This window comes from Microcebus murinus, chromosome 1 (assembly GCF_040939455.1).
Source record: "Microcebus murinus isolate Inina chromosome 1, M.murinus_Inina_mat1.0, whole genome shotgun sequence".
Taxonomy (NCBI): Eukaryota; Metazoa; Chordata; class Mammalia; order Primates; family Cheirogaleidae; genus Microcebus; species Microcebus murinus.
The window spans coordinates 144,128,604-144,137,183 of NC_134104.1; the positions used below are offsets into that span (position 1 = coordinate 144,128,604).

The window sequence follows — 8,580 nt, forward strand, 5'->3', positions numbered from 1 at the left end:
TTTAATTCTCCACCCCTGAGAAAATCAAAGCACCCTGATAGGTACCCCAAGTCTTTTCCCAACCTCTTTGCCACTCTCTCTTCCTCTGCTCTGTTCCACCCTTCCACCTTGCTTTTCTTTTTGTTTTTTGTTTCTTTGCTTTGTTTTATATTGTTTTTTAAAAGGAAAGGGGACCAACTAATATATATAGAAAAAATTAGCCGGGCATGGTGATGCATGCCTGTAGTCCCAACTACTCAGGAGGCTGAGGCAGAGGGATTGCTTGAGCCCAGGAGTTTGAGGTTGCTGTGAGCTAGGCTGACGCCATGGCACTCACTCTAGCCTGGGCAACAAAGCGAGATTCTGTCTCAAAAAAAAAAAGGAGAGGGAAGCTGAGACAGGAAAGGAATAGGATTATAGGAATAAACCAGTAAAGAAGAAAGAAAACCACTATAGTTTATTTTTTCCCCTCACAATGAATCCCAAATACATCATCATCATCACCACCACCACCATCACCAGAAAATGCTAACAATCCCTATTTCTGAGAGTAAGGAAAAACTAAATTTCCTGGAGTCACAGCCTAATCTAAAGCAAAAGACAGAAAAACCGACTGCAGGCCTGCAACTGTAAATTAAGTCTGTATGCAGAATTCTTCTAACAACCTTGACTATAATACAAAGTTGCAGTTAAATACAGTGACATGAACTTTAGTCAAAGGGTGGAGCACTAAGTTATTTAACAGCTTTATACCCTAAGAAGTGACATCAGTTAAAGAACTTTAAACTCAAGCGTTTCCTTCACTGAGTACAGAAAACATCCAGGCTTTCCCAAAACATACATAGCACTGGGAGACAACTATACTAGGAGATAGCATCTGATAGATAGCATCTAATAATAACTAAGAGTTTAAAGATGTAACTTCATACTATACAGTTCTATGGGGAAAACAGAACAAGAATTTGGGAAGAAGCTAATTTATCTGTTTGAACTCAAAATAATCCTCTAAAACAGTCCACCATTCCAAGAGTCCTTTTGATCCCAGTGACAAGTATGAAGGTCTCTGAATTGGACTGCCATTTCAACTAGAGGCCTCCCTAAGCCAGTAACAGTAATGTTTTTTCCCTGTTGTAAAACATTTGGCTGATTTTTGGTAAACATTCTCATATAAAAAGAACACAACATCAATGCTGGTATAATCCTATGCTCTTCCTTGTGCACATTTTCCCTCCTTAGTTTTCCTTAATCATGAAGGAGGAGAAGAGGAGCAGGAGGAGGGAAGGAAGAGGGGAGGGAGAAGGGAAGGGGAGATGATGACAAAAGCTTGGAGCCTAGGATATACGGGCTAAATAGATTTTCACCCCAAAACTTAGCCTTAATCTTCTGAACCAAATGTCCTTTATAACTAACTCCCCCTTCTGTGGTTGCCACTTTTCCTAAACCCCAGGTCTTCCTGACTCGCAGCAAGGCCGGACTAGATTACAGTTATGTGGTAGGTTCTGTCAGGCAAGCTTTGACAAGGTCTCAAAATAGACCCTGGGCACCAGCCAGGGAAACTGCCACTCACAAGTTTCAACTTCATCATAGTTTAGCACCTCAGCACTTATTTTTTTTTTCTTTAGTTTCTCTCATTTCAAAAAGCCAAAAAGAATCCTGAACTTCCTCCTGGCCTCCTGTATTACAGGAGTGACCTGTAATACATCAAAATTAAAATTTAAACCTCTTTTCAGGGTGGGGGAGATGATAAAAAAAATTTTTTTAATCTCCCTTGTTCTGTTCACAAACACTCTGCAGAACAGAGACAATCTGTACCCACTTTCTGCCTTAAGAAATTAATTCATCAATAGCACTCTGGTTTGTTTGCAAAAGGATTTCTGGATGTCAAACTCCACAGAGGTTTATTTTATAATGAATAGACTAGGATGTAGAAGATAAAAGAAGAGAAGAGGTGGGTTATTAATTTCTGGTGTGACTAATAACATAGTAGCAGACTCCAGCAGGGCAAGAATTTAAACTATATACAATGTTTTTAATTGATATTGGTCATAAAATTCTGAATCAACCTACTATAAGATGTAGCTATTTAACTATTACCAAATATAAATGGTTTATATATGACACCACTCGTCTTCAAACCACAATATTTCTACTCTTACCGTCACAAATAAAATTAACCACCTGACACTCAAATGTTTTTAACTGCTTTATAAATACAGTTGCAATATATTTTTTTTTATTGCAGTATGTTTTTCTGGTTAAGGAACTATCTCTTTACTTATATTCTCCACATAGAAAGCAACTACCTAAAAGAAAAAGGCAATGAAATGGCCTCTAATTTGCAGGTGCAATGAATAGTGCTCCTAAGGTAAGGACAGAATTTTATTTTTTGTTGGTTTTGTTTTGTTTTGTTTTGTTTGAGACAGATCTCACTCTGTTGCCCAGGCTAGAGTGCCGTGGCATCAGCCTACCTCACAGAAACCTCAAACTCCTGAGCTCAAGCAATCCTCCTGCCTCAGCCTCCCGAGTAGCTGGGACTACAGGCATGCACCACCATGCCTGGCTAATTTTTTCTATATATTTTTAGTTGGCCAATTAATTTCTTTCTCTTTTTAGTAGAGACAGCGTCTCGCTCTTGCTCAGGCTGGTTTCAAACTCCTGACCTCGAGCGATCCTCCCGCTTCGGCCTCCCAGAGTGCTAGGATTACAGGTGTGAGCCACCGTGCCCAGTTAGAATTTCATTTACTCTTAAATGATCCTCATCCTCATTCCCAGCATGCTGCAAGAATTATTTTTTCTAGATATCATTAACTCTGTTCCTTCTCACACTAGGAGCAAACAATACACAAGAAATCACTCCCTCTCTCTTGCTAAATTCATTTCTGGTAAGGATGTTTTTGTTTTGAGAGAGAGAGAGAAATACTTTGCCAAATATTAATATATTCTCCATATCACTTTTTTTTTCATTATGGAAATGTTTAAATCCTGACCTAAAAAAGATTTCCCTTGCATATTTACCTATCAAGACTGTCAGTTATGGTGGTTTCCACAAGGGATTTTCCAAAAGGGAATCTCTGTTCACAGGGAACTGAAACTCTTAAGTCACTATTAGCTGGACAATAATCAAAATCAACATTGGGAAACAGTCTGAATATAAAAATGGATATCTAAAGTTTAAAAAAATGCCAAAAGTTAATCAAAGAATTAAAGGAATTTGGTAATATGGAACAATAAGATAAGCCTGCTATTACTTTATAACCAACTAAAGTACTTTATAAATGAAGATTAAGGTAAAATTCCAAAAGAAGGAAAAGAAAAACAAGTATCAAGAACTCAGTGATTTCAATGTCATTTTTTTCACATTTTGAAAGCCAAACATGATCAAATTACATTTCAGCAATAAGAAGTTATTTCTAGTTTAAAATGAATCCACTCTAATAATAAATCACAACTTCAATACACACATTCTTCTAGAATAGAACTTAAATAAGAACTCAATTATCGTCTCATTCTCCATTTTTAAGGACAGAATCACAAAAACGGGCGATGCTTTCCACTTAAAAGACTATTTTGCACAGTGCAAATTCATTCAGTGAACTTTTTCATACCTTAGTGATGGTAGCTGTGCTTTCCACTGACGTTTATCTTACTTCTAGACCCCTTCATTTATCTTCCCACATCTGGCAAAAAAAAAGGGGGGTAGGGAGTAAAATCACATCACTTAGGAACTAACAAACTGCTCTAAATCCAAGCATTCTGCAATACTTAAAACTTTTATTTCCTTACCATACTTCATGACAATAAATGTCCAGCAACAAACCTAACAAAACCTAATAAACACTTCCTATGTTATTAGCAAAGGCATCTCAATAGATAGGCAGAAACAAACTTGGCTTTTCTTTATTTCAATTTTAAGATCCATATCAATGATTCACAAAGTGAGTGACCTAACTTCCAAATGAATCATACTTTCCGAAATTCTTACTCTACATGAGTGTATTATAATACTAGGTCATCATCTCTATATCTGCTAAACAGAGCATGACGTTGGTTAAACAGGGTTAACTCTGCAAGACTTTTAAAACACAGCAAATGTGGAGTCCCTGCCAAATAACTCTACCTGCAACAATGCACTCTCCAACAACTGCACCTTTCCATGCAGATTCATCCCCAAAATAAAAATACAATCTTGAAAAAAATTGTTAAACACTTATAAAGAACGTATCCATCCATACCCTGCTCTCCATCTCTCCTGTTCCAATTCTGCATCCACATTCTTTTCCCATCGGGATAACATAAAAAATTAATACCACTGTGATCCTAATATACCTCTTTTAATCAATTAACTTACTCTACTGTTTTTCTGTTTACCGCAGAAATGCTGAATCATTAAATGGAAACTCAAAACTAACTGCAAATATTTAAGGTTTAGGATACAATATTTCCCTAGCCATAAGTCAGGAGCCTGATATTTGTATCTCCCACGGCGGAAAAAGTAAAGCAAACACTTGAACTCTTTTCCCCCTAAGAAAGAAAAAGAAATGGGTTCCTTTAACCCCCCCCGCTTCCTGCTGGACATCCACAGCAGAGGGATACCAGGCCTGATTGTAGCTATAGAACTTAATCCGAGTATGAGTAAAAACCCCATAGTAGTCAAGTATTAACCCCGACCCTCCTAACAAGCGCCTGTTAAACCCGCGCTTCAGTTCGGGTCAAGAAGAAGTAAAATTCCATAAAAATGCTATGCCCTGCACTGACCTGACACCGTTCCCTGAGGGTGCTCGTCCCGGGACAGAACCCGAGTGTGGCGTCTAGGGAGGAACAGAAGGAGCCTCGGGCACCCTAAACAGAGGGACAGCTGCACAGTGCGATTTCTCCTACAATGGGAGTAACACTTTCCCCCGGCGCGGAGAGAATGAGCGTTAGAAATCAAGAGTGATACCCGAGAACGCAGCAGGCAGGGGGCGACCCTGGCCCGGTAGCCCGCTGGGGGATACCAGTCCCCAGGGAATCCCGGCCCACAGCAAGAGTCAGAGGCAGCACGGATCTCAGCGGGCTGCGGAGACCGGGAAGGGGCCCCCAGCTCCCCGCTCCCACCGAGACAGCGAGAGGAGCGGCCCTTACCTGTGTCTGGGCGCGGGCTGTGGCTGCGTCGCCGCCCGGGAAGGGCCGGAGCGCGGCTCGCCAGCCGGGCTCCCGCTGGGGCAAGAGGCGAGAGGCGCGGCTGGACGACTCGGTCCCGGCTTCCCAGTGTACGCGGCAGCTCCCGACGCCAGCGGCCAGCTGGTCAGTTACGCCGGTGTGCCCCAGGCGCCGCGGCAGAGACAGCGGGAACCGGCCCTCGGGAGGAGCCGCGGCCGGAGCGGCAGGCAGAGGCGGCGAAGGAGGGGGCGGGGCCAAGGGGTCAACGACCCGCTCACCCGGAAGCAGTTGTGGCCGCGGCTGCCCGAGAGCGCCGCACGATGTGGGCCTGGCTTTAACCCGGCGGGGCAAAGTACCCAGGGCTGTCCCGCCGCGAGCTGCGCGCTGGGCAGGTGGGTAACATTGCCCAAGCTGCTATGCTCCTGCCTCCCTGCTCCGCCATTGCGAGCCGTTGGGGCTGCGCGGAAGGGAGGATGGCTGGGCGCGACTGCCAGTAGGGCGGGGCCTGGGCCGCTGGTAGGGCGGAGGCCCGGGCCTGCCTATGGGGGTGACTCCTGGGGATCCGCGATTCCTGCCCAGCCCCTCCGACCCCAGGACCAGGGCCAGTAATATGAACTGTTACGTGTGCCGGTTCGAGGCTGCACCTGCTCTGGTCGCCTCTAAACCGGGTAAGTGGGCTGAGGTGGTGCTCTTGACTGTAGAACTATACGAGGGTGGGTGTGGTTGAAATGCCAGAAGCCTTATATCCCAAATGAAAACGTGTGATCTTAAAATTATTTTCCGGAGAAGACTGCTTGGAAGGGAGGGCGGAGGGAGGAGTATAGAGTCAGTTAAAAACCAAATAGAAACATACCTGTCATTTATTACAGTAAATGTATCTATCAAGGCCCACCAGGTTCAAGGCACTTGGATACCTTGCCTTCTAGTGGGATTTAAGCAAACAAACAAGGTAATGACAGATTATATTAAGGCTCTGCAGGAAACACACAGAGTGATGAGAAAGATTTTGTGGACGAGACCTCTTTGGCTGAATGGGATGGCTAGAGAAGACCTCCAGGAGGAAGTGATAGTTGAGCAGCTTCCGGACGAAAAGGCACGCAATATACTTAGAACTTTACGTACAGGGACTCTAGGTTCCAGAATCCCCCAAATAAGCCAAAATTCACATATATCAGCCACACCCACACTTATATTCTCATTATTACAGTTGGAGCGACACCCCAGCCCACTAGGCCAGACGGTTAGAGGGAACCAGAACAGGTATAGCCTTGAGCTGGCACACGAATCAATTCACATTACCAGCCTTGGTCGTAGGGTCATAGGTGGTGGGCATGTTAAAAGTCTTTCTCTAAAGCCTTCTAAAAGCTGTCTCTGTGTTGCCCATTCCCTCTTCAATTTCAGAAAGCTTGATCACCCTTAGAGTTTATAGGAGCTAGCACTAATATGGGAGGTTCAAGAGACAGCAAAAATTATATCCATAAGTCTTGAGAGACAAATTCTTTAACTTTTCACTATTTCTCTTTTTATGTCACTATTTTTCTCAGACCCATGAGTAAAAACTAAAACTATGATGTTTACTTTGGCTTAAGAAAAGCTCAATCTTCCCAAAAGATTGTACTATGTTATGATCTGAATAAAAGGATTAATGACATCTTTTGCTAAATCAAAGACAAAATGCTGACTTGTAAGGAAAAGGATCTATTCAGGTACTAATGCATTACTTGAATATACCAATAAGCCCAATATTTATTAAATATTAACTCTATAATTAATAGATTGTCTGGATAATATTAGGGTTAGATTCTCTTGCCCTTTTACTCCTTAGCCACTTGTTTTGGTTCATGCCAAACAGAAATATTTTGCAATGTCTTTTTGGGAAAATGGACTGGGAGGGAGCTAACACTTACTGAGTACCTACTACTTACACAGCATTGTACTAGGCACTTATATGTATTACCTCTTCCAATAGTAGGACTAGCATTGAGATATACCTGTTTTAGCAACAAAGACGTTGAGGTTCAGAGAGATTGTGACTTGCCTAAGGTAACAAAACACATAACTAGAAGCATCAAAATTTGAACTCAGGTCTGGCCCTAATTTCTCTTTTTCTTTACATCATACTGCTGTACTTTAAGAAGAAAAGATAAGTGGAATGTCCAGCAACGGACTTTTATATTGGTTTTAGAATTTTTACTATGAAAATATACTCTAAGGTGGAGAGGTATGGAGCAGTTTTGGAACTTCTCTGTGTTTACTTCTCCCTCTATAGAATATTTGTTGTCTATTTTGCAACAGAAAAAAAGACTCCACTTGTTTTAAGAGTTTGTAATGTCATATGTGGTTTGAATGCTGCCAAGAATGTATGATGCTAATATTTTGTCATTATAAGGGGGTCCTGACTGAATGCATCACCCTGAATTATTTCATAGGCAGGCCTTCCCTGCACATTAAATGATTTCTTTCTGTCAAAAATATGTATTCCCAGATCTTTATGGAATATTCTGACATGTGAATGCCCTCAGGTCTGCATGGACTAGCGACTGCTCTGGGGATGTACTAATAGAGGAAGGAAACTTTTGCAAGTGTTTATACAGTTTCAAGAATGAGGTGGTAGAATTTGTACGTTTTTGTTCCTTTCATAACGAATCCTTCACATTTTTCCTTGATGATGCCAAGAAATAAAATTTTTCCTTTCTTAAAAGCGAATACTCATTTTTGTGGTTTTCACAAGATTGTGTTTTGTAAACATAATACTATGTTTTACTTCTACACATCATTGGAAACATCGTTAGTTCAGACATTAAAAATAGGATGCCACTTTTAAAAGCCTTATATTTTTATTAGTAAAGTGTGTCTGTGTGTGTGTATTGGAAACATTTTTTAAATTTTGATTAACTCCCTACAAACTTATGGAAGCTTGGCAATGTAACTGTCTTTGACAATGCATATTTGTTTTAAGTTCTCTTTCTAAAAATTCCTTATCTAAATTTACTACTTTTTCTTTTTTCTTGCTGTCATCTTTTCTTTTTTCTTTCTTTCTTTCTTTCTTTCTTTCTTTCACTTTATATTTGGAAGTAATTACAGACTCAGAAAAGTTGCAAATATTGTACAGAGAAATCCTGTGTATCACCCATTTTCCCCCATTGGTATCATCTTACGTGGGGAAATCTTGTAATACATTATTAAAACTAGGAAATTGACATCTTTCTGTCTTCTTTAGGTTTTTAGTTTCTTTTTATGTTTCACTGTATCAAAAAGTTATCATTTTGCAATAATTTATTTCTATTACATTTGATTTGGCTCTTCTCCCTTTTCTAAATTAGCAAATGTTAATAGTTAATAAGCTTGCCATGATGCTTGTCTCGAATTACAAGTTTATTAAAAAATTCTGTGGGTCAACACAATCGAAAGTGATTAATTTGTAAGGTTTTTGCTTTTTCTGCTTATACTGGTCCATGTCAT

The 8,580-nt window shown here is 40.8% G+C and overlaps 1 protein-coding gene across 21 annotated transcripts in view; it reads right to left on the minus strand.

The window, feature by feature from the left end:
- The window catches only part of LRRFIP2 (LRR binding FLII interacting protein 2), a 117,774-nt gene extending 112,275 nt beyond the window's left edge, over positions 1-5,499 (minus strand). For 3 of the 21 annotated variants that reach the window (XM_012745387.3, XM_020285557.2, XM_020285539.2), the window contains exons 1-2: positions 5,101-5,498; positions 3,585-3,656 (exon numbers count right to left, since the gene is read on the minus strand). The gene's annotated coding sequence lies outside the window, so the exon portion shown is untranslated. Of the gene's footprint in view, positions 1-3,584; positions 3,657-5,100 lie in introns of all 21 variants that reach the window. The other 18 variants (XM_020285570.2, XM_020285545.2, XM_020285548.2 and 15 more) reach the window with 14 other exon arrangements.
- Positions 5,500-8,580: the final 3,081 nt, after the last annotated feature.